This window comes from Oryctolagus cuniculus, chromosome 14, assembly GCF_964237555.1.
Source record: "Oryctolagus cuniculus chromosome 14, mOryCun1.1, whole genome shotgun sequence".
In the NCBI taxonomy this organism is placed as follows: Eukaryota; Metazoa; Chordata; class Mammalia; order Lagomorpha; family Leporidae; genus Oryctolagus; species Oryctolagus cuniculus.
The window spans coordinates 47,010,804-47,019,673 of NC_091445.1; the positions used below are offsets into that span (position 1 = coordinate 47,010,804).

Consider the following 8,870-nt stretch of genomic DNA (forward strand, 5'->3'; position numbering starts at 1 on the left):
AATGCTTAAGTGAATTTTGGGCATATTTTCGGCTTGAAAACCATTTGGACAGAGCCACCAAACACACACAACTGTTACCACAGAACATAAGGGAGAATACAGAAAATGAAACTGTTGGGAAAGACAATTCCTGTGAGCAGAGAGTGTGATGGTGGCCAGTTTTATGGAATCCCATCCCGTTTGGTATGAGCCAATAAGGAAAAGATGCTGAGCTTTGGTATGAAATTGCAGCAGAGTAGAAATAGTAAAAGATGCCTTAGTGAATTGGGTAATAAAAGTTCCAACATTGGTCCTATTAAGGTCATCAAGGAGTTATAACCTGAGAAAACTGGCTCAGTGGGCAGCATTGTATGTGTGGCTGCAGTGCTTATCCTGTGGTTTTGAATGACATTTTTGGTCTAGATTATCCTATCATACTTTCTCTGCATGTCCCTTCCACTCCTATGAGAAAAGATAGCATTCAGAATATCTGCTACTAACAAAAAGAATAGATAAGTGTGTATGTTATAACATAGTTCTCCATGTGGTAGAAATAAAAAGACAAAACAGTGAATGTGGGAGTGGGAATTTACCTGAGGGATTAAGATGTGATATCTTGCTTCAGAGTGCCTGGTTTGATCTCCAGCCCTGGCTCCTGACTCCAGTTTACTGCTAATGGAGACCCTAGCAGGCAGCAGTGATGGCTCAAGTAACTGAGTTCCTGCCTCCCATGTGAGATACATGGATTGTATTCCTGGCTCCTGGATTTGACCCCAGCCTAGTCCTGGACATTGCTGAATATGGGGAGTAAATCAGCAGATGAGAGCTCCCTCTGCAAGATAAAAATCCCCCTATCTGTCTATGTGTCTTTATCTCGTCCATTCAAATAAATGAATAATAATGATTTTAAAATACATTGAATGCTGAAAATAGAGGTACCTGTGGGTACTCTATTCAGATCACATTCACTCTGAGATTCTAATCAAAATAATCAGGTGTATAAGCTGAAAATAATCAAGCAGAGAAATTCAAAAAACAGAAGAAGCCTGAAAAAGTATTTTTTGTAAATCTTTATTGATAAAATTTTAGATTTTAACAAAAAAATAAGTGAAGAGTCTATGTTAAGTATACATTAATTTCCCAAAGTATATAACTAGCATTATGGTCAACAGTGAAATAGAGAGGTCATCCCAACAAATAAAAGAAGGAGGAACCTCAGACCACAGCATCGGAGGACTCATGATTCATGAGGAAATGAGTTTAAAATCAGCAGGTTTGAAAAGACATAAGAAGATGCTGCACTTGCATCCCATATGGGTGATGGTTCAAGTCCCAGGTGCTCAACTTCTGATCCAGCTCCCTACTGATGTGCCTGGGAAAGAAGTAGAGGATGGCCTAGGTGCTTGGGTTCTTGCACTCATGTGGGAAGCCCAGATAAAGCTCCTGGCTCCTGGCTTCCGCCTGGCCCAGCCCTGGTCTTTGTGGCCATTTGGGGAGCAAGCCAGCAGATGGAAAATGTCTCTCCTCTCTCTCTGTCTTTCTCTCTTGCTGTAACTCTGCTTTTCAAATAAATAAATAAATGAACCTTTTTTAAAAAGACATAAAAAAGAACCTATCACTCTATTTTAAATCCTAAAATTGACAAGTAATTTTAAAATCAGTTGCTTTTGTCACATGTGAGAGGACTTACATGTAGAAAAACTGGAAAAGGCTATCATTTGACTTTTATGAAGTTAGGGGATGTGGTGATATAATTAAGGACCTGTAGGGTTGAGCTGTAGTCATGTATCCCAATAGTCTTCACTAACCCAGTAGATGACTGTTTTAAAACATTCACTTAATTCAACTACTGTTTACTGTGATAAATTCTCATCACAACTATTTCCATGTAAACTATAGTCCAGTGCTATAGTTGAAAACCAAGAGCATGTAAGTAGTAATTCTTGTATTTATCAATACAGTGTTGTAGAATCATTGTTTTTGTCAAAGAATGTTTAGAGGCACATTTTGAATTTCAAGTCCAGAAAAGGTGATGCACATGACTTTCTTCATTGCCATGATTCAATTAAATTGAAGAAGCTTAAAATTAAGAGATAACTCCTAGACTTTAAAAAACCTTTCTGGGACCTGTGGGTTGGCCTGAAGCAAAAAGAGTCCCAAAAATGAGAAAGAAAAATGATTAATTTGCTCAATTTGTAAAACTACAGACAAATATGAGGTGTTTGTATATATGTGGGTATTTCAGAAAGCTTGTGTAAAGTGGAATTGAAAAATATGTTTATCTTCATGCAAAAATTTCTTGAAATCCATGCATGTTTCTTCACAATATGCATGTTCCACAAAGTCTTGAGGAACCTTAGTACACAGGAAAATCCTGAATCAGAGACATCATGACATTGGTCAGTGCACCCATGTGTCAGGAAGTGGGCAAGTGATGGATTTCAGAACAGTTGTTCCAGAATCCAGTCTCAGACACTGAGCCAATGTGTCCGCCCTTCATTAAAAGAGGGCTTCCAGGACAGGTTCATGAATGAAGTTGGTTGTCTGTTCCTTCCAGTGTGAGCAAATGAGGCCAGAAAGAAACAGAGCAAGATCCCAAGAGATTTCCTGCCACGATCAATAAAGAGCATCTCCTTACCTACAGTCAAACTTCAGAGGGATTCCAATCAGGCTCATACCCCAGCCTGCTGGCTGCAGCTGACTCAGAAGCCAGAAGCTGGATGGATCATCAACACTGGATGTCACAGCACCCGAGTAAACCCATCCCTTTTGCCAGTACTGATTTAGACTTCCATATGTGGATGGGAACAGATCATTAAGAGCAGAATTCTCACTCAAGAGCAATAAGTAATAACATGTGAAGATAAAAATACCTGCATGAAATAGAAAAAAAAATAAAAATTGTACCTTCTGCCAGAAGAAACTCTAGTACACGTATAGTACTAAAATTTGAAGTTACTAAAAATAATTTAGATATCAAAGATCTACATTAATAACAACCATTGTAACACCTAATGGAAATGATGAGTATCAGAATAGTTGTGGTAGAAGGATTAATCATCATAAAGATAGATTGAGTAATCTGCCTAGAAATCAGTTCGGCAGCACATATACTAAAATTGGAACGATACAGAGAAGATTAGCATGGCCCCTAAAAAAAAAAAAAAAAAAAAAAAAAAAAAAAAAAAAAAAAAAAAAAGTAAGTTCAACAAACAAACCGAAAAAGAAAACATGCAAAGGTGAGAGGAAGGCTAGACCATGTTTTCAGAATGTGCAATATATGTCTAGTGCTTCTAGAAAGGGAGAACAATGAGGAATGGAAGAAAGCAGTAATTAAAGAATTATATGAGAATTCCCTCAAGTGAAAATGAGTGGTTGTCAGATTTACAGGGCTTACATACTCCAAAAGGATTCTCCTTTTCTAGGCAGATCCAGTTTCTGGAGCATTGGGATGGATTATCCAGGTTTGTCCTGAGGAAATCATTTTGCTGCCCATGTTGGGACTTGGATTTGAGCTGACACAGATGTTGCACAAACAACATTTTAATCCTCTGCTTTTTACTCATATCCAGTGGGGAGGTTTTTTGGTGCTTGTCCACCACTGCAGAAAGCCTTCCCCCTGCTCCCTAGACCTTTCCTGTATCTGTGCCCAACTGAGCAGTAATCTGCCCTTCAATATCATTCAAGCCACTGCCTACTGTCTGCCACTATCCTTTCTCATTCTGAGTATGCACTTACATTTATCCCCCCTTAATCTTCTGCCATATTTATTCCCTTTCCTTTCTAGAAAGACAGGAAACACCAAACTGTGATGTGTAATAGTGCTTAATCATAACACAACATAATTGACTGTTAGAAACTGAAGGAAAAGAAAATAGAGGTTGTTATGTCTATTTCTCAACAATTCGAATTATATTTTGGAACATATAAACTTTGAGAAAAAATGATCTGAACTGTATCTAAAGAAATAAACTATTGAAAATTTTATAACCCTGGAGACTATGTTTCCAAGCAGATTTATAGAAATGAAAAAGATAGAAATTTTATAGAAATAAATAAACAGAAACCTTCTGTAGTATACTGTCACTGCACATTTATACTCCCACGAAATATATTAAACTCTATGAATTTTGTTTTTTTATTTATTTTTTATTTAGTAAATATAAATCTCCAAAGTACAGTTAATGGATTACAATGGCTCCCCCCCATAATTTCCCTCCCACTCCCATTTCCCTCTCCCCCTCCCATTCCATTCACATCAAGATTAATTTTCAATTATCTTTATATACAGAAGATCAATTCAGTATATATTAAGTAAAGATTTCATCAGTTTGTACCCACACAGAAACACAAAGTGTAAAATACTGTTTTAGTACTAGTTATAGCATTACTTCACATTGGACAACACACTAAGGACAGACCACATGAGAAGTAAGTACACAGTGACTCCTGTTGTTGACTTAACAATTTGACACTCTTGTTTATGGTGTCAGTAATCTCCCTAGGCTCTAGTCATGAGTTGCCAAGGCTATGGAAGCCTTTTGAGTTCACCAACTTCGATCTTATTCCAACAGGGTCATAGTCAAAATGGATGTTCTCTCCTTCCTTCAGAGAAAGGTACCTCCTTCTTTGATGGCCCTGTTCTTTCCACTGGGATCTCACTCGCAGAGATCTTGCATTTAGGTCTTCTTTTTTTTTTTTTTCAGTGTATCTTGGCTTTCCATGCCTAAAATACTCTCATGGGCTCGTCAGCCAGATCCGAGTGCCTTAAGGGCTGATTCTAAGGCCAGAGTGCTATTTAGGACATATGCCATTCTATGAGTCTACTGTGTATCCCGCTTCCCATGATGGATCGTTCTCTTCCTTTTTGATTCTATCAGTTAGTATTCGCAGACACTAGTCTTGTTTGTGTGATCCCTTTGACTCTTAGACCTATCAGTGTGATCAATTGTGAATTGAAATTGATCACTTGGATTAGTGAGATGGCATTGGTACATGCCACCTTGATGGGATTGTATTGGGATACCCTGGCACATTTCGAACTCCACCATTTGGGGCCAGTCCGATTGAGCATGTCCCAAATTGTACATCTCCTCCCTCTCTTATTCTCACTGTTATATTTAACAGGGATGACTCTTCATTTAAAATTTAAACACCTAAGAATAATTGTGTGTTAATTACAGAGTTTAACCAATGGTACTAGAACAAAACAAAGAAAAAATACTAAAATGGATAAAGTATTACATTGTACATCAACAGTCAGCACAAGAGCTGATCAAGTCACTGTTTCTCATAGTGTCCATTTCACTTCAACAGGTTTCCCCTTTGGTGCTCAGTTAGTTGTCGCCGATCAGGAAGAACATATGATATTTGTCCCTTTGGGACTGGCTTAATTCATTCAGCATAATGTTTTCCAGATTCCTCCATCTTGTTGCAAATGACCGGGTTTCATTGTTTTTGACTGCTGTATAGTATTCTATAGAGTACATGTCCTATAATTTCTTTATCCAGTCTACTGTTGATGGGCATTTGGGTTGGTTCCAGGTCTTAGCTATTGTGAATTGAGCTGCAATAAACATTAAAGTGCAGACAGCTTTTTGTTTGCCGATTTAATTTCCTTTGGGTAAATTCCAAGGGGTGGAATGGCTGGGTGGAATGGTAGGGTTATATTCAGGTTTCTGAAATATCTCCAGACTGACTTCCATAGTGGCTTAACCAGTTTGCATTCCCACCAACAGTGGGTTAGTGTCCCTTTTTCCCCCACATCCTCGCCAGCATCTGTTGTTGGTAGATTTCTGCATGTGAGCCATTCTAACTGGGGTGAGGTGAAACCTCATTGTGGTTTTGATTTGCATTTCCCTGATTGCTAGTGATCTTGAACATTTTTTCATGTGTCTGTTGGCCATTTGGATTTCCTCTTTTGAAAAATGTCTATTGAGGTCCTTGGCCCATCTCTTAAGTGGGTTGTTTGTTTTGATATTGTGGAGTTTCTTGATTTCTTTGTAGATTCTGGTTATCAACCCCTTTATCTGTTGCATAGTTTGCAAATATTTTTTCCCATTCTGTCAGTTGCCTCTTCACTTTCCTGACTGTATCTTTTGAAGTACAGAATCTTCTCAACTTGATGCAATCTCAACAGTTAATTTTGGCTTTGACTGCCTGCGCCTCCATTTATAATGCCTGTTAGCTGACCATGATTAAATGTATGGTTGTCTAATTACTATTTCAAACTTATTTGCTATAATGTCATAAAAATTCTCATTCAATGCTTTGATCAATCAGGCTGAGGTTGAATAACGTGGGATACAAAATTAAAGAAATCAGTGCTGAAATTCCACTAAATTTGTCAACATCATCGCAACCCATAGTCTAATGTTTAACTTTCTATAAAGTCTTTTTCAGCCTGTAAATAGGAATAAACTTTGAGCTGAAGCTGTGACTTGCTTTATTTTTTAATAACAATGGTCATTTTTTAAAGATTTATTTATTTATTTGAAAGACAGAGTTAGAGAGAGGCAGAAGCAGACACAGAGAGAGTTCTTCTATCTGCTGGTTCACTCCCTAAATGGCCGCAATGGCCAGAGCTGGGCTGATCGGAAGCCAGGAGCCAGGAGCTTTTTCTGGGTCTCCCACATGGGTACAGGGGCCTTGGACCATCTCTACTGCTTTTCTAAGCCATAGCAGAGAGCTGGCTTGGAAGTGGAGCAGCTGGGACTTGAACTGGTACCCATATGGGATGCCAGCACTGCAGGAGGTGGCTTCACCTGCTACACCACAGTGCCAGCCCTGTGACTTGCTTTAATAAATATCAGTGGTGGAATGGATGCTGCCAGTTCAGACCTAAGTGGTCAGAAGGACTGGGAGCTCCTAAGCATAGTTATTAGTCTGTTTTTCTGAGTGTAACATCGTATTTCTCTTGCCCCTGAGTCTCCAGTATATGCCCTTTCCATCAGAGAAGCAAATTTCCTTTTTAATGGTGGTGTCGTCTTCTTCATGAGAAGTCCTCTGTACTTATTAAAAGATTGTCTCTGTACAGTTACAGGTCATGGCCTAGAACATCAAATATTTTTTCTTGAATCCTACAAACCATTATCTATGTGTTCCTCATATTCCCTTTCAGTTTTTTACCATGGGGTGGGGGGAACTAGAAAACCTCTACCTGTCTCTGGCCTTCTACCTTTTGAGAATAAAAACCCTAAAGAGTATATACTTCTCCTCCAACATTACAACTCATTCCAAATCAAAGTGGTATATTTATTGGTGTCTTGTCCTAACACAGAGAAAAACAATTTGCAGTATTTCTCATTGGTTTTTCAGAAAGTCTTTTGATCACTCTTGGGGCATGTGGCAACACAGTTGATTTGTCACTTGATAACAGCATTCTATATTGAAGTGCCTGATTTGAGTTCCTGCTCTGCTTCCAATCTAGCTTCCAACTAGTGTGAACTCTGGAAGTTAATGGTTTCTGTACTTGAGTTCCTGTGACCCACATGGAGAGTCACATGGAGTTTAAGCTTCCACATGCTGTTTGTCCGTAAGACTGGGATTTTCTTTTACATGAAGTCCTTCTTCCAATTATTAGACCTAAAAATCTCATGGGAATAACTGTTTTAAATGGTAGAGTATGTAATTTAAAGGCGGAATTAAAAGTAGTAATAGAGAACAGAGTGATGGTAATTAATGTAGTTTCACAAAAGTCCACTTGGGAACAAATGGATCAAAGCCAAAACTTGATATACCATAGAGGTAGCCACTAAGACATCTATATAATCTACTGGACCCAGTGTAGTGAAAAGATGCAGTGTCTTATTCAAAAATTACTTTGGATTTCAAGAAAGTAGCAGCAGAGCATTAAGCCAAGTTTGGAACCACTCAGAGGATGGGACTGTGTGACTCACTTGTCTTGTGTCTTCAAGACTACTCTTCTCAGAAAGGAGCAAAGAAACAGGAAGAAAGCCAACATAGGTGAGAACAGCGTGTGTGAAAGCCTATTAATCAGAGAGAGAATACTGGGTGTGAAGAACTTGACAAGGTCCTGTAGGTTTGCAACAGATGAGGCAGTCTTAGTACCTTTATGTCTTCTCTCCACAGCCTCAGCAGAATAGCAAATCACAATGTCTCAGGTACTCTTCTAAGGGTTTCCTCTACATTGAATCACGTAATGCTCACAATGAGACTAGAAGACACACTCTCTCACACTGCTTCCTTTTTAGAGATGAAAACTCTGAAGTGTGGAAGGTCAGCCACATTATTAAGTTCATGTGATACACTATGTGACAGTGCTGGGGTTCAAAGGAAAAGGCAGCTTTGTGTATAAGCCTGAATGTACCAGGTAAACAGCACTGTTGCCCTGCAATCATACTCTGTATACATTCTGAAAACTAACTTCAGTTTTAATAATCAGCTGACTTCCCTTTACCTACTTGGAAATTTCTCCATAACTAGTCCAGTGTTTATTCTCCTATGGGCTCATCAGCTCTCCTGAATTGATATCACACTCATGGAACTTCTATTTCCTCATACAATGGACACCCGCTCCTCCCACTCCTGCTGAGGGTGGTTGCTTTGTATATGGTCTCTCCATTTGTTGCTTCGGGAGACTATCTCAAGCCACTTTGTGGCTGGGGGAATCTCAGAATTCTGACCTGTCATGCCAACTATTCATTGTACTGTAAATGTGTTCTTACTTTCCCCATAGTCCCATATGGAATAGTTGCTCTTTCTCTTGATAGTCTGCCTGAGAAGAGAGTGGGTGCTAAGCATCTTCTTAAAAAATTCTTCCCTTTCTGAAGTCTGCTTCATTCAGGCTTCTTTGTGCTCTTAGCTCTCTTTTGAGTTTTAGAAAATCTGTAGCTAATTTGTATTATTGTAGGTAGGGTGAATATCAAGGA

The 8,870-nt window shown here is 38.8% G+C and overlaps 1 pseudogene; it reads left to right on the forward strand.

The window, feature by feature from the left end:
- Nucleotides 1-3,071: 3,071 nt before the first annotated feature.
- Nucleotides 3,072-3,132, forward strand: LOC127492875 (U6 spliceosomal RNA; annotated as a pseudogene).
- The last annotated feature ends 5,738 nt before the right edge of the window (nt 3,133-8,870 follow it).